Source organism: Xenia sp. Carnegie-2017, unplaced genomic scaffold (genome assembly GCF_021976095.1).
Source record: "Xenia sp. Carnegie-2017 unplaced genomic scaffold, XeniaSp_v1 HiC_scaffold_16, whole genome shotgun sequence".
Taxonomy (NCBI): Eukaryota; Metazoa; Cnidaria; class Anthozoa; order Malacalcyonacea; family Xeniidae; genus Xenia; species Xenia sp. Carnegie-2017.
In genome coordinates, this window is record NW_025813469.1 from 7198243 (window position 1) to 7214942 (window position 16700).

General features: G+C 34.2%; 1 long non-coding RNA gene and 1 pseudogene across 1 annotated transcript; one reads left to right on the plus strand and one right to left on the minus strand.

The window, feature by feature from the left end:
• Positions 1-1722: 1722 nt before the first annotated feature.
• On the plus strand, positions 1723-9507 carry LOC124435946 (annotated as a pseudogene).
• A 1481-nt stretch (positions 9508-10988) lies between these two features.
• On the minus strand, positions 10989-13732 carry LOC124437414. The gene is made up of 2 exons (XR_006945683.1): positions 13673-13732; positions 10989-11538 (listed from the first exon to the last, which is right to left on the minus strand). It is a non-coding gene; the product is annotated as an uncharacterized LOC124437414 (long non-coding RNA).
• Positions 13733-16700: the final 2968 nt, after the last annotated feature.

The following is a 16700-nucleotide window of genomic DNA, read 5'->3' on the forward strand; positions in this document are numbered from 1 at the left end:
CCAAATGTACGGAGCTGCACGGAGCTACACATTATCTAAAAAAACTGGAACCTAGTGTAACATATCTTGTAGAATGCGCGGAATACATTTTATTGACGCTTCGTAACGCATTTCTAAAATTTAGAACTAACGCTTTAAGCGTTTTAGAATTGGTGAAACGGGTGAAACATTTCATTAATTGATGATATTTGAAAATTAAATATGAAGATTATTAACTATCAAATTATTTTAAAAGAAGATATTTTTCTTTTTGAATATTTTCTTGTTTGATGCATTCTTTGCGTTCCTTCAGAATTGTCATTTCCCTTTCTTCTGTAGTTTTAAATGTTTATGACTCTCTTCTAGAAATAAGTACATCAGTAAATTTCAAATTTTGCTTCACAAACTTTGGTCGAATACATGTGGAAACATATATGGTATGGCTTGCCATTCCGTAACTCTAACTCACGTTTTAACTTACCTCAACCGGAAATTAATACCCCTGTTTTCTACCGCTCAATCAGTCATAGTTTCGTGCTGGACACAGTTACGGGCTTTTACACTCGACTTTTTCTGATTCCCCAGTCATCTAAACAACTTTATATCAAACGAAAATTTCAAAATGGAAAACCTAATGTGCATAAAACATTTATTGCGCCAGAAAGAATAAATGGTCATTTTGGAGGATGCCTATTTCACTAAGGGCATACTTAATTTGGTGGGGATACCAAACTTGCAACAGTGCCTACGTTTTAGATGGCAAGAACAAACCTACCAGTTTTGACCACTTCTCTTCGGAATCAACGGTTTTATTATAAATCTGTTATTGGTACCTGATAGAAAAGGCTTTAAATCTTTAGATTCATATTGTTTATATTTATGTTTGATATAATATGTATCTGTATGGCATGGACATCGGAACTGGGGGATGTGAGTGTTGAAGCCCACATACTTTTTGCAACACCAAAACAAAAAAATAATTAGACTGAGCTGAAGTTGTTGTTTAGAAGTTTTTTAAGACACTGTAGTACAATTAAAGATTTAGCCCCCGCACTTCATATGTTGCTTCACCGTTGCTGGTACTACTTCTCTTTTACCATTTATAGTACCAGAGATGAAATCTACCATATGTTTTCCCATCTGTTTTGACTGATTTTAAACATAATTCGAATCACACGAAAGTTCCGTGGACGGTTAATGCAATTGTGGTTATTCTAACATACAAAGCCAGAAACATATACGTCCATCATATACTTAGGAGAATACCTCCCCATTTGTAAATTGAGTTTAATTTACAAATTCACCTTTTATATGATATTTTTACCTTTATTTTTACCACAATTTGTGAATGTCACACATAATGTATGAACAGTCACGTGATATGCATTCAAATCAGACTGGAAGAACAAATGGCAATAGGATGACGATAGGTTAAAGCGTCCGGGGACGGTTGTTGAACTTTAATTATGGCGGGCGTGTTTATTTTTAACTTCAGTTGTAGCCCTCAATTGATTTCTTTTGTAATATATTTAATAAAAAATATAAATTTCAATCGCAATGTTTAGTAGCTAAAGGGCAAAAGTAGGAAATACAAGTGAAAAAAGCGGAATCCCAGTGCCATTTTTAGGCGTTTTTAAAAACACTCTTGCTAATCTAGTTAATCAATAAAGTAATCATAAGAGCCAAATAAAACAAAAACATTTTACAAGCGGTAAATTTTAATTATTGTAATTAAGAGCAGTAATGGCTGGCGTTTGTAAGTACAGTGATGCTCGTTTTAGCACCGCTCCCACTTAAGCGCTGCTCTCAGTTAAGTGCTACATTCAGGATCCAGGAAAGTTATTTAGCGCCACTCCCTATTAAGCGCCGCATGTCAGATATTGATATAATATAATTTTGGTAAAAAAGTACATTGGTTTTTGTTGCGCACTTGCATTATTTTCGTTAACTTATTTTGCATTGTATCAAGTAAGTAGATTTTGTCTACTTACTATTTTCAAGTAGAAATAAATATATTTGGTGTGATCCTATCTCAACTTCACGTATCTTTGACTTTTTTTAAATTTTATATGTTCATGACCTTCAATATTAGTGTTCTTATTCGATCAATATCGCCGATTTTTGATGAAGCGATTTCTTATATTTATTAGGGTTGAAGTCACTATCCGTTTCTCTGCTTGTATTCACTTTTCAAGTTTGCTTTGTTATTGCCGGAGCAAGTGAATATGTTAAGTGTGAGCAAGAAAATGGTGTTCATCCTGCAGTATGTGATTGCACCAAAATTGGCGAATGCATGATTAATTTAACCATAACAAGAAACGAAAGCGCAGTATACGATGGAGAGGATACAAGCAATCTGTACAACTTTAACGGAATGAAAATGGGTCCAACATTGATAGTAAATTTAAACACCTACGTGCTCGTTGATGTATTCAATAAATTGGAAGAAAATGACACTTCGGTCCACTGGCATGGTATGCACCAACGGAACACAGGTTATATGGACGGTGTTGCAAATGTTACTCAAAAACCCATCGGGCCTGGAGAAACATTTAGGTTAGTATCAAACGATATATGCAATGAAAATTATTTTTAGGTGACGAAATTTCTAGTATGACAACTAAAAACACAAAAGTGTTATTTCCAGAACCATTCCTCGAGACTTGCAAGCGTGTTACAAACAGTTTTCGCTCAAATTATTTAGAAGATTTAGAAAAAAATGGAAAACATTACACTGTCAGTCAGGAAAGTGGTCATCAAGAATTTTAAGCTTGTAGTCATTAAGTTTTTTAGCTAACTTTTCTAGTATACTGAAGAACAGAATGAAAATCTGGTAATAACTTATACATAATGACGTCACATAAGCTTGAACGCGCTAGGAATTTTGGTTTTTGTAGTCAGATTTGATAAACAAACATGGCCATTTAATAGTAGCGCAGCTATAAGTCGTCAATTTCTAAAAATTTTTCAGTCGATAGAAGGCTCTAAATCTTTTAAAACTCATGTTTCTCTATTTGGAGGCTGAAAATTCATAAAATTAACGACGTTTCAACAGTAAATGCAACGGTTGAAGATGAGTTCGCGCTTACACAACAGCATCTTGATGATACGAAGGTCGGATTAACTCTTCGCGTGGCCCGTGGCATTTTTTCAGAGCGGGGCTCTTCTTTACGCCCTGCCTGGCCGAAATTCAGATTGTCCTGAAATCAGAAAGATTAAACAATAATATACCATGCATGATATGCAAAATATCCGTATGTTGAAACAAGAACGTATGTACATGAATTTGAAATTTTTAACTGTCATCCAACTCAGCTTATATCAATAACATTAATTGATAATTAATAGAGAACTTGATTAAAAATAGAAAATTAAACAAAATAAACCAACTAAACATTCATAAGATTCAGTATACTTGCCCAGATGCGGCGATGCATGCTTGCTTCACATGTATGCAAAATGTGCATGTAAGTATTGTAACATATCTCTTACTAAAATCTCGTTTTGCTTTGTAAATGCTGTGTTTCCGTGATTTCTTTAGAGAAAACTCGTTAACTATGTACTAGTAACATGTCAATGCTACGAAGCCGATCATTTTCAATGCTAACTAGAACAAGACTGTTTAATCGCTGATGTGTCATACATGATCCGAGCTGATTTTTGATTAGATTAAGTTTAGAAAAGGACTGTTCTCCAGAACAGTTCTAGATCACGAGGCTAAGACAAACTGCATTGCAGTTCTAGTGTTCGGAAATACAGTTTCCAGATTGTTCTCCAGGAAAAGTCTGTACATGCACGGTAAAATAAAGGTAAAAAACGAAGCGTGTTAGTGAACCAGCTGAGGAGCGTATTCCTAGACATTGGGGCCTTATTTTCGTCCACCAATTCGCAAAAAAATAGAACTGAGTAAAACGTGTGGAACTGAGTAAAGCGCACGGCCCGTGGGTGGTCGAACCTTCTGCCATTTGGTTAATCCGGCCCTGGTCACAAGTGCTTACTTGTTTCATATAAATAGTTGACATTATATAAGGCAGATTGATCAAGATAATTTCAAGAATTTGAACATAGCACATAAGAAGTATTGATTTTATTGCTCAACCGATATCATAGTTTTATTTAGATTGCTCTATTGCATGTGAAAATCACCAGTTTAAGAAATAAGAAGAATACTACTAATAGAATAAAATGTCCTCAACCCGGAATTCGTCATACATTTGAGTAACTTTTCCTTAATAACATGCATCAAAAGTGGAGAAGGACAGCAGTTCTCTCTCACGTTTTCCATTGTTTACCTTTTATTTGGAAGTTTCCCTAACTACACCACCTTAACACTCTCTAAGGCTTTAAATAACCAGTGGGAACTTTCCATTTTAAGAAAGCTTGGTGTTTGTTATTTCGAATAGAAAAGTTTTAAACTAGTTAAATAAAGTTGAAAATAGTGTGTTGGATATCAGCCATTGGTCTACAGCTAACTCTCTGGCCTGCTTTAAATTTAGCATATACAACTTCAGCAATTATTGACAAAAATATAAACGAACAAAGTCTTATAAATAACACTCTTCATTCTCGAAGCGACACAAGCATTGCTTAAAAGTAAAGGATCTTAGACTTGAGCAGAACTCTCCTTTCACAGCCTTTAAAGCCCTAACATATAATCACGTTGCGATGCGCTTTTGAGGGTAATCTCTTTGCAATTTTACGTGGATCTTAAATAAATTTATTCCTCAATCTTTCGTGTGTAAAGACAGGTCACTATTCCACGAATTGTATCCATAAATTCCATTTCGTTTTGAAAATACGAACTTTACTCAGACTACTCTTCGTATCATCCACATGCTGTTGTGTAAGCGCAAACTCATCTTTGACCGTTGCATTTACTGATCGCATCGATAATTTTATGAATTTCTAGCCTGTAGTAGACGAACATGAGTTTCAAAAGAATTGGAGTTTTCTATCGACTGAAAAATCTTTAAAAATTGACGACCTATAGCTTCGCTACTATAAGATAGCCATGCTTGCTTATCAACTCTGACTACAAAGGCCAGATTCCGCGCGCGCTCAAGCCTATTTGACGTCATTATGCATAAGGTCTGTTCTACTGAATACATGAACAGAATTTTTATAACATATCATAGTATTTACATTTTCATGAGTTTCATGAATATTATTGTACATAATACATGTAGTGTAATAATTTGTCAAAATTTCTGTAGGAAAAGTGGACAACAATAGTCGTTTTTTGCATGTTTGCACCTTTTTATTTTACGACAACAACATGTGCTTACATAATGTTTTTGCGGGGAAAAGAAATGGATGTTGAAACGTCAGTCAACAACAAAAAAACAGTCCTTCTCAGGACTATACCAACCCGGACGATCTACATTTACAAACATGTAGCGATACTCCCGGGTTCAAACCAGTTACTTTAAAATTATTTATAACCTCTTTTGTAGAATTAACATATTGTAATTATTTCTAGAAATATTTAACTTCCTTATGTAAATAACATCGTTATGACATCATAGAGCATTAATTACGTTTTAAACATCAGCACTATTCCTTCATCACTAGAATGTTTTCTACCTAAATACAATAGTTTAGTGAATACGTTAGATGAATATTTTTATAAAAGTGCTAAAGTTACATTTCACTGCTAACTGTCGGCAAAAACTATTATTTTTATTAATGCTATTTTTGCAATGTGATGTCATAAATATGTCATTTGCATATTTAAGACAAAATAAATATGTCCAAAAAGACATAAATTCATGCAATCCTTTTGAAGATAGTATTAATTCAATTTAAAGAAAAAACTATAGTAAAGTTTGGTTTCATAAACACTTTAACCCAATGGACAAAATTTATGGTTCGCAATTGTAATATGTTCCTGTATTCATATAGGTACGTGTTCAAGGCTTGGCCTGCTGGAACACATTGGTACCATTCACACGTTTCAACACAACGAGACGAAGGACTTTATGGTGTTTTGATAGTAAAATATGACGATAAAGACCATCCAAATATTACTGACAAACCAGAGAAAAATGTTATTGCAATACGAGAGCATGAAATAAAAAAGAAAGAAGGCTCACCCAAATCGTTGTGCGAACCAGATGGCTCTAGACTACATTTGCGTGCTGCAACAATCAAATCCATTCGAATTAATGAACAAGAATTGGACTCCAATTTGGATGAAACGAAAACCCAATTCAAGCCTGTGTTTTATCTTCCTCTTAACTAACGATACCGATTCCGCGTTATAGGTGTAATGTATGTTATATCCTTTCGTTTGTCCATTGATGGACACAAATTAAAAATTCTTGCCGCGGATGGGTATTTGACAAAGGAGAAAATCGTCGATTACTTAATTATTCATATTGGCGAAAGATATGACATCGAGGTCATTTCTAATAATGTACGACGCCCAAACATGGCGATGTATATCCGATCCGAATCGAATCCATTGCAATTGATTGCGGCACTAAGGCCTATCGCTCTGAGTTTGCCTATCTCCAGTATAAAAACGACTCAATTGAAGAGAGTACTTCAACTCTTTTAAAGCAAACGTCACGATGTAAAGAGGAAAACTGCACGGCTCTCAATTGTCCTTTCGAATATTATCCTTTACTAGAATCTCAGAATATCATTTGCGAGCCTCTGACCAATTTACAACTTTTGCATTCAACATCCGAAAAAGAAATGCCCAAAAAAGAGAGGAGTTTGATCGAAGAGTATTTCTTCAACTTCCACTTCGGCAATGGTTCGTACGCGTTGGTAAATGGTGTTCAGTTTGCATTTCCTACTCTATCCTTCACTAACCCCAATTTGACTAAACCGCCAGGGGAATGTAAATACTATGATATTGATGATAGTAAATACAATACCTCTACAGAAGTGTGCGATACCTGCCCGCATGCAGTATATATTCATCGTTTAGCTGCGTGTAAAGAACCGAGAACGATCCGCTTCATATTTTCTGCTATAGAAATTGGCAATGAGTATAATCCTAAACATTTTACAAGATATCACACACACCCGATTCATCTTCATGGTCACTCGTTCTTTGTTTTAAAGATAGGATATCCAGAATACTACAAAAATGACACCATTAAAGCGCCTAATGGCGATGTCACTGTTGAAAAGTGCGGGCATGGACATTGGACGACTAAAAGACCAGGTATTTTGTAAATTATACGAAGCGCTTATTTTTGTTCTGGAAAATATTCTATGCTTTATTGCTGATAAGATTGCAGGACATTTTTTTATACATGATGATAGTGATGAATCAGTAGTTAAATAACCAGAACAAGCAGACAATTTTAAATAAAACAAAATAAAACAGATTCCGAAGACTAATTAGTTTGATGATGTCTTTGGAATAAAGACGAAATAATATACAATCTGTTGTCTAAAACTCTTGTATCATCTTGAATGTCAAGAAAACGAGATGTCGGCTTAGGAGTTAAATTACAAGCTTAGTTTTGGGATGAAAGTAATCAATTTTAGTCGATCATGTTTGTAGATGTAGATCATCCAGGTTAGTAGAGTCCTGAGAAGGAGTATTGTTGTTGATGTTGACTGATGTTTCGACAACCTTAGCGGTGGTAGTCTTCATCGTAAATCAAACGAGCAATTAAGCACATTACTTAAACTAACCACAATGGCAATATGCATTTGATACCGACACACTCACCCATTTGCTCTACACACAAAACGATGAGGTATGAACTAGACTAGAAATACGGCAAACTTGATGTTTACTGATTATTGTCGTCTATGTTAAATATGTATTTAGTATTGTACTGATGAAATTACACGGTGATTCATTTTCTTTTCCTAAGATCTACACATCAACAAAACGACAATACGGAAAGATGTGATAACGGTGCCTGCCGGAGGATATGTCGTTGTCGAGTTTCTGGCAATAAACCCAGGCTGGTGGTTTTTGCACTGTCATATAGATCATCATTTGATTCTAGGCATGGCTATAGCTGTGGCTGAAGTCCCTGAGTGCATAGTCCCTTATAACTATTCTCTTTGTGACAAAGTTGGTGAAGAAGAGACCTGTAACTATGAAGATATTAAAAATGTATTTAAAGAACACGAGAGTCGCAATCCCTGCGAACTGCAGGTATGTTAACTACTAATAGTGAAATATATTGTCTTAAGCTAGTCACCGTAAGAATTTTTCAATCGCAAGAATTTTTGAGGCTATTTCAAGCTCAAGAAAGGGAAAAAAAAAAGTTAGCTGTTCGACAATTTGTACTTTGTAATTCTTTAAATTTTTCCACTTGGTGTCAATCATGGTGGCAATTATGAAGCTGATTCATATAAGCGGACACCTAACTATACCTGATAGGTGATCCTTGAAAAAGTTCGCGGATCATTGTATTTTACTTTATTATAACAAACGAGATATCGTACGTGCGGCGCACGCCGGTCAAAAAGCTTCCAAATTTAGTGCACCGTAACGAGGCCAACGAATTCATTGTCCATTAAAAGTTGTATGTATGAATATTTTATGCAGTGCGGTGTTTGAAATTAAATGAAGACACAGTGTGACTTCATAGCTCAGTTGGTCAGAGCACTGCACCGGCACCGCAAAGGTCAGGGGTTCGAATCCCGTTGAGTCACCTGATTTTTTCAGGTTCATGAGACGATTGCTTAAATTGTCCAGCAAAGTGCGAAGATCATATCTTCATTTAAAAGTTGTATGGTTACCCTCAACGCTCATGTATAAATGACAATTTACATTAGCGTTGAGAGTGTGGGAGCGTAAGGTTAAAACGAATTGGGAAGACAAAGGAAATTGTTTTACACGTTGTTGAAAAATTTACCTAAGTAAGGGTTATGACTATTTACGCTAAATTGCACGCATATCTGCTTCAGATGCTTATAAAAAAATCTGATTGAGAGCAATCACGAACTCTTAAGCATTCTATTCTTTTGTTTGTTTTTTGTAATCAATGGCACTATTTAGTCTTGTGTGCATCGTGCAATATTTCAAATGTTTCAATGCGAGTATTTTAATCTTAGAAACGATTAAAATGTAAATTAAGAAAATGCAATGAGGCGAAGCTCATATTTTATAAAGCACGAGAGTTTTTACTTAATGAGCAGCCTTATATCACTCTTACAAAGGCAGTGATTTGGTCTAAGTGTCTGTCAATGTTTTTTGTTGATTTAGTCAATTGATTTCTTCCTTTTTAAACCTGTTAGTTCAACACATCGAATGAAAAGAAAGATGAAGTAACGCCAAGCGTACAAGCTTTTGCTGATGAAACCCTTTCTTCAGTGGTTGCAGATGAAGAAAGTCTTTTCAAATCTGCGCACAAACAAGATGAAAGCCATTTGCTTGATATGAGACATAAAATTCAAAGTATAATGAAGAAAGGTCGCATCTACCATGGTAGAAATGAGCAACATAGGGGACTTCTTCATTATTTTGATATGCAACAGGCTAAAAGATTAAAGTACCCTATCCGAAAAAGGGCCAAAGAGTCTGAAAAATGGTCGAACCAGCCTTAGAGTTGATGACTTGATGTGCTTGTAGCTGTAGATTGTCATGCTTACTTTTTTTCCTTTTGAGTTTCTTTTCAATGAAATTTCTTTTCTGGTTATACTAATTATTTATTTGACCTGTTGGTTTATTTTGAAATGGCAAATGTCTTGTAATCAAAAATATTTTTTACTTTAACGCCAAGTTTTGCATCCCCATTGTTTATGAGCAAGTTCAAGTGTTGTTTTTAATAATCGTCGCAATACATAGCAGAACTTTTACCTGAGCGATTCTTGGTCATCAAAATTGCGTGCACATGTTGAAAGAAACTTAATTATCTTTTGATGGGAAGAAACTTCTCAAAAAAGAAGTTACTCATATTATTTTTTTCAAAATTGGCTAATTAACTCTATGATGAAATTTAATAAGGGCGCAAGTACTAAATTTGCTATTGTCATGGATAATAAGGAGACGTCTACTTAAAGCTTATTTAAACAAGTTTAAATTTAATATTTTAAGAGCACATAATTTAGATTTTCTCGATGACTTGTTTTAACATAAACTTTTTAGAGTAGTCAGAAAGTCTTCAAAATAATATTTACATCACTGTTTTCTGACATTACAAAGTAGGATGTCAGTCACATGTTACACCTTGGCATTTATACTGTGGACAGGTAGCTGGTGCGACAGTTGAATCACTGCTTGGTCCATGAAAGCTAATGCCTTCTTGTAATAAATGGAAAAATATACATAGAAAATCTCGTATATTTTTTTCTACTTTTTATTATCGCAGTGATTATTACATCACCAAACAACGATATCATTCATCTGCTGCATCGCTCATTAGCATGTTGAGTAATGTCGTTCGTAATTAAAATTATTGTGAGTAGAAAAGTTTTTTCCCTTCATACGAAAGCAATGAAAACAATCATAGTTTATATTAATTAATAATCGCGGTACTTAACTCAACCTCATCGACTCTCTCACGAAATAATGTAGATTTAGATGCATAAGATCTTGTACTTGGTAACTCTGAGCCTGAGAGCCTTACTCCATGCACTCCATCGCAGACAAGGTCCATAACCAGTGATACACAAAACACCACTGATACCCCAAACTTGTATGACAACAGAACAGCTCTACTTTATGATAAATTAAAGTATCACAAGCAAGAAAATTTTAAACAAAAACTGTTTATTGATAATCAGTTGCTTATCTGTTGCTTATGAAGATTCCAAAGTCAAAAAGCAGCTTCTTGATAAGCTAGACAACATGGATACGAAATGCTCCGAAAACATCGAAAGAATTTCATCTAACATTGAAAAATTAACAAATTTCTTAGCAGATTTCTTCACTGAATACCAGAAAAACAAAATGCATCGTCTCCATCGACGACTCCCCATCCAACCAGGTCTACAATATCAGCCTTACCAACCAATTAACCTAGCAATGTATCAACCTACGACTGTGCAGCATTATAGCTGCTACCCAATGCATAACCACATCAATCAACATGGACACAATTATAATAACACCCAGTACACCTTCGTGGACAATGAACATCAAGAGACTAACTGAAAATTTACATACCGATAGCAATACCATTAGTATTTGTATGGATAAAAGAAAACATAATGAGTTCATTTTTCATGTTAACTAGTAAATAAATGCTAATAAATATTAGTATTTATAATAATGATTAATAGTAATGGAAATAAACCTTAATAACATGCATGTAATATGAAGTTTTAAAAGTATACTAGCTGCACCCTTTTACCATTTTGTCAGATCAAAATAGTTAATAATATTTCTGTTCTCAATTTCTCTTTCATTAGATTTATGGATCAAGGTACTCAGTAATTACTATTCTCACACGCTTTCTTCGGTTTCATTGGACTCTCGTCTGTAGCTTGGTGTTGAAGTTGGCTGGACATCTTTATCATGAGCAAGTGCAGCTGCAATCTTTTCGTCGGTAACGGGTTCTTCGTTTCATTCACAATAATTATGCGATACGAAACAAGCACAGATAACATAAGGATTATTTAAATCTTGAATGCAACCTGATAAGTGAAGATGGTGTTAAATATCTAGTCGAACCTTTAGAAAATGAGAAATGTAAGCTGAAGTGCTTGGCTATTGGAAGCAATAGAGTAACTCCAAAAGGTTATAAATGTCTTGAAGAAACTTTTAGGTATTATAAGAAATTGATGTACTGATATATGCAAATATTGTAGGCATTATTGTAGGCAATTGGTAAACGTATGAAGTGTAATAATTGTAAAACAGAGAATTGAATATTAGAAATAGCAATATATGGAACGAAGGTGCTAGAAATATCTTAGTAAAGCTTTGAAAACTGAGAATTTTAAACTTACTAAATGAAATATTTTAGATAATGCTAATGAGATAAATTGTTGTAAAACGTTTAGCCAAAAGATTTCATACTTTGAGAACTGTGTACGTGCATAGTTATCAACGATTTTGATAAATAAGAACTAACGATAGTTATCTTTGTAATAATAATTGACTTAAATTTAAGCTTGATTTAATGGAAGCTTCTCAACATACTATGTTTTGTGATCACCTATAATCTTGGATTGTCTTTACTGTAAACAATGTAGCTATCAAGATAGTAGACAAATTTTAAACATTTTCACAGATTGTGCTTTTTCCTTATGACATTAGTTTATATAAATTATTTCTATTAACTAAGCTAGTCGACAAAAAGACTTTTTAAAAGACCTCTTTCCACAAATCTACAAAATGATTAAAAATTTAGTGTCTTTTATTATTATGAAATATGCATTGTTAATATGAATTTCAAATGCCTTCTTACATCGAAACAATTATTTCAGAGTAGTGGAGAAACTTTAAAAACTGACTGCAGAAAAATATAAAACACGGGTTTGGTACATAAACTAAAATAAGGACAATATAAACAGCGTATAGGGGCGTAGCCCACTTATATTTTACTTTGAACAGTTCTACTTCCTGCTTAAAATTTAATATTCAAACGTTTTGTCTATACTGGAACTTTTATTTCCGTGAAATATTTGTTGTTTTACTGCAAGTTTTAAATCTGTTTATTGTCCTTGATTAACTCTGATGAATGAAAATGTATTTTGTCCTGCACGATAAATTATAGAAGTTGTTGAATTATTTGGTTTTTTTATTTTTAGAAAAGTTACCCAAAATAATGAAAGCTGTTGCAAATATTATAGGCGTAACGGAAAATTTCTCCAGTGAGGTGCAGCCTTCATGATGTTAAATTACAAGTATTAAACAAAACACTGCAAGCAAAACATAGCCTGCCATGAAAAGTACAATAAGTTCAATCTTTCTTCGCATAACATGATAGCAAGTGCTTGGAGTTCTAGCTAGTATAAAAATATACTATAAATCGTTAGTATGTTTTGCTTGAAATAATACTTTGCTCATTATTTTCTCATTGAAAAAAAGGCTCTTTCATGAAGCCATTGCTGTTGAAGTTAGCATCGACTTCAGTAAATCATAAGTAAGACACTAGTGCGAGTATGTGAAAGCAATGTATACTGAACGTATTACTTATATTTTGTTTTTGTCGCTTTTTAGTATCGAAGGGTCAAGTTGGCTCCAAATCTGCGTGTTTGAGTACGCTCAGATGTCATAAGTTAATTAAATTAGGAATATCTTTTCTATAAAACTATAAAATGTACAATAGTATTGTTTGGCTAAGTTTGAGAGCCCGGTTTAGTTGAGAAAAGCATGGAACTAAAACACTGTTGATAGAGGTAAGGGGCAGTGGCAGGGGGAGCTACCCCCAAGAAAGTTTGAAAAATGAAAATATGGGCAAATTTTAAACAATGGTCGGGCAAAAATATGGCGGAACCTTCATTGTGACTTGGGGAAAATATTTACTGCCCTCCCTCCAGAAATGATAGCCCGAAGGCCAATGATTGCTACATAACTGCTAACTATATAACGGACAACCGTTAATCCTAAACCTGAGCTTTTGTACTCAATTGTCTTCTGAAATACGGTTGCTAAATTACCAAATTTGTACGACCAATTCATATACCAAAAACGTCACTTTTTGCCCCCAAACCAACGCTTGCAAGCTCTATTTATATATAATTATCAAGAAATTATTTTTTGGGTTTACATGACTTGCATGCAACTTCGCCATTCCGTTTCAAGAGTTTCGTTTTTACCTACATCCTACAATGACGCAATGCGGTGAGGAAGTGTTCCCTTGACATGACTATAGTACTTTAGTACTTTCTTCGCATTTTCCATCTGTTTAATAATAAACAATTATTGGATGAGGTTGAGCATGATATCAAGAATTAGGGTCCGCTTATATGAAAGCCGAACTGGCCCGCTTACGGAGATAGCCCGTTAAGCGAGATCTCCCTACGTAGTACATATTATAATGAAAATAAAAAAGTGTTAATATATGGCGATACGGGCTGGCCTGCTAAGCGAGATCTCACTTGGCACAGGCAAGATCTCGCCTGCCGGGATGAAATTTTTCTCGTGGAAGCATTCAATTGCTGAGCTAGGCCCGCTTGCAAAGCTAAATTTTAACTATTTGAGCACGCGCATGATAACATATTAAAATGGCAGAATACATGCTTTGCAAAAGCGAGTAAATAAGTCACAAGAATGGTTCACAGCAAGAACTTTCGCTGCGATACAAAGATGATGGAGCATTTGATTGATAATATGTCTGATGGAGCATTTGATTGATAATATGTCTGATTATAAGTAGAAGATGCTTTATAAAAGTTTTCATTTTGACATCGAAAAACGTCTCGGCAAGCGAGATGAACGTTATATAAACACATCAAAAATATATATCGCATACCTGGCTATCCTGCTAAGAGGGCCAGCACGGCTTCATATAAACAGCCCCTTATTCAGATCGATGTCATTCTTATCTGCCAAAGCGAAGCCGAGCATTGACCGAGGTCTGAATAACTTATGATATCGTGCGAAAAACGAATTCAATAATTGTTTTATTATTCACTGAAGTATTATCAAAACATATCAATATAAAACATTTTTCAAATTTTCGCTAATTAGTTTTTTTAGACGGTTTATTCAAGTTCGTCCCGTTTAAATATGTTGTAAATGTGTTCAAAGCCAGCTTTGCCGCTTTTTTAGTGTTTTCCAAATCCTTTTCCTTTAAAAGCTTTCACGTCGTTTTTAGAAGCTGTGGCAAACATCGCTGTTGTTTGATTTGTTTTCAAAACCGGCTTTTAATAGCGTCCATATTTGTAGAAACTATTATCTGATTATCTGTAGGTATGACGTCACAACTTGCAGATATCGAGAATCATCTGCAGGTAGTTGACCAATCACAACCGAGATTGCTTATATAGTGAATAATAATATCAGTTATAATCTTATAACGTATAATAACACTCAGTCACACGGTATACATAACTTGACATTAAAATTTACAACACTTTCATATCGTTTTTAGAAACTGTGGCAAACATCGCTGTTGTATGATTTTCTAATAAAGGAATAACACACGACGAAAAACATCCCTTCATTTTTCCCTTTATTTTTTGAAATTGTCTGCTGGAAAAGTATGATTTTCTTTAAACCGGCTTTTAACAGCATCAATAGCTGATTGTAGAAACTATTATCTGTAGATATGATGTCATAGCTACAGATATCGAGAATGACCAATCGAAAGCGACATTGCTTTCATAGTGAATAACTCTCGATATCTGCAAGTATGACGTCATATCTACAAAAAACAGTGTCTACAAATATGGACGCAATTAAAAGCTAGTTCTGAAAAAATCAAAGGCAGCGATGTTTGCCACAGTTTCTAAAAAAGATGTGAATGTCATCCACCTCTAGCGAAATAATTCTTGATATCATGAATCTCAATCTTACTCAATAATTGTTTAATATATGCATTAAATACTTTGCATAAATGCTTATTTTAATTTAGTACTAGTTATGTTTGCATATCTTAATCGATGCAAAGCATTCTTAATGCATATACGCTATCCTATCTCTTGACTGTACAAGTACAAGAACAATTATATGTCAAGTGCCTTGAAACATTTGCCAAAAAAGTTGTGTTAGTTACTATGTTACTAACAGCTTATAGTAACAGCTTACTGCGCTGGCAGTTCTAACGCAGCTTTTTGTGCTGCAAATTTTCAATTAAATACATGAAAAAAAAAAAAATTGGTGCTCAGACTTTGAAAATCAATAAGCATGAAATTTTCGATAACTGCAATCTTGAAAGCAAATATCAGTATCATGTGTTTCACACGTTGAATAATAAGCATTCATGCCTTAAAAAATTCTCTGTAGGGTAAATTTTTTTGTTATTAAACTGCAGTAAAATGTGCCAGTACAAAGTGTACTCAGTCTTATTCCGTTTAATTTGACTTGCACACTTTCAAACACATATGGCGTTAACTCAAATTCACAAACATGCTTTAACCAGAGTTTCACTTCGGCTCTGTTTAAGCATGCCCAACTCATATAAGGCTAAACAAAAACAAAAAGCAAAAACCTGTGAATTTTATATAAAAATTTGACAAGTGGTATATCAGAACAGATTACACAAAGAATTCTTTTAATATTTTTAAAATAATTTTAATCTTGGACATTTCGAATGACTGGCGTATTTTAAATTTAGCTATAGAAAAGTACATGCACCAACATTTGTAAGCGAAAATTTAGAAACCTTAAAAAGCCTACAATTGCGCATGGTAATTGAACTACAAAGCGTGATAACACTGTCTATATTCAGTATTTTCTATATATATTTATACACAAAAAACATACACAGGTAAAGAAAATTTTAATCGACTGTCGCACTTACCCATGTTGCTTACGCTGCTTGTACACAAGAAATGGAAATGTAGACTGATTAACTGACAAATATATACATATAAAACGTTGATTCCAAAAATAAATGTCGCGATTACTCATCACGTGCAGGAAAGAGAAACGACTGAATGCGCATGACCGTACGTGATGGTGCAATTGCACAATATACATCCGATTTAAAGATGTCGTGTCAAAGTTTACGAATAATACTTTATTTCTTTGATGGATATGTAATGATAAGCTCCATACTGTTAGTTTTTTCCATGAGTGGAACACAGAATACCGTGATGATTACATCATTAGGAAACAATTTATTTTTAGGCATTTTACTCAGAGGCATGCTTGACTTCTCTGACGAGTACTTATGACTGTGAAT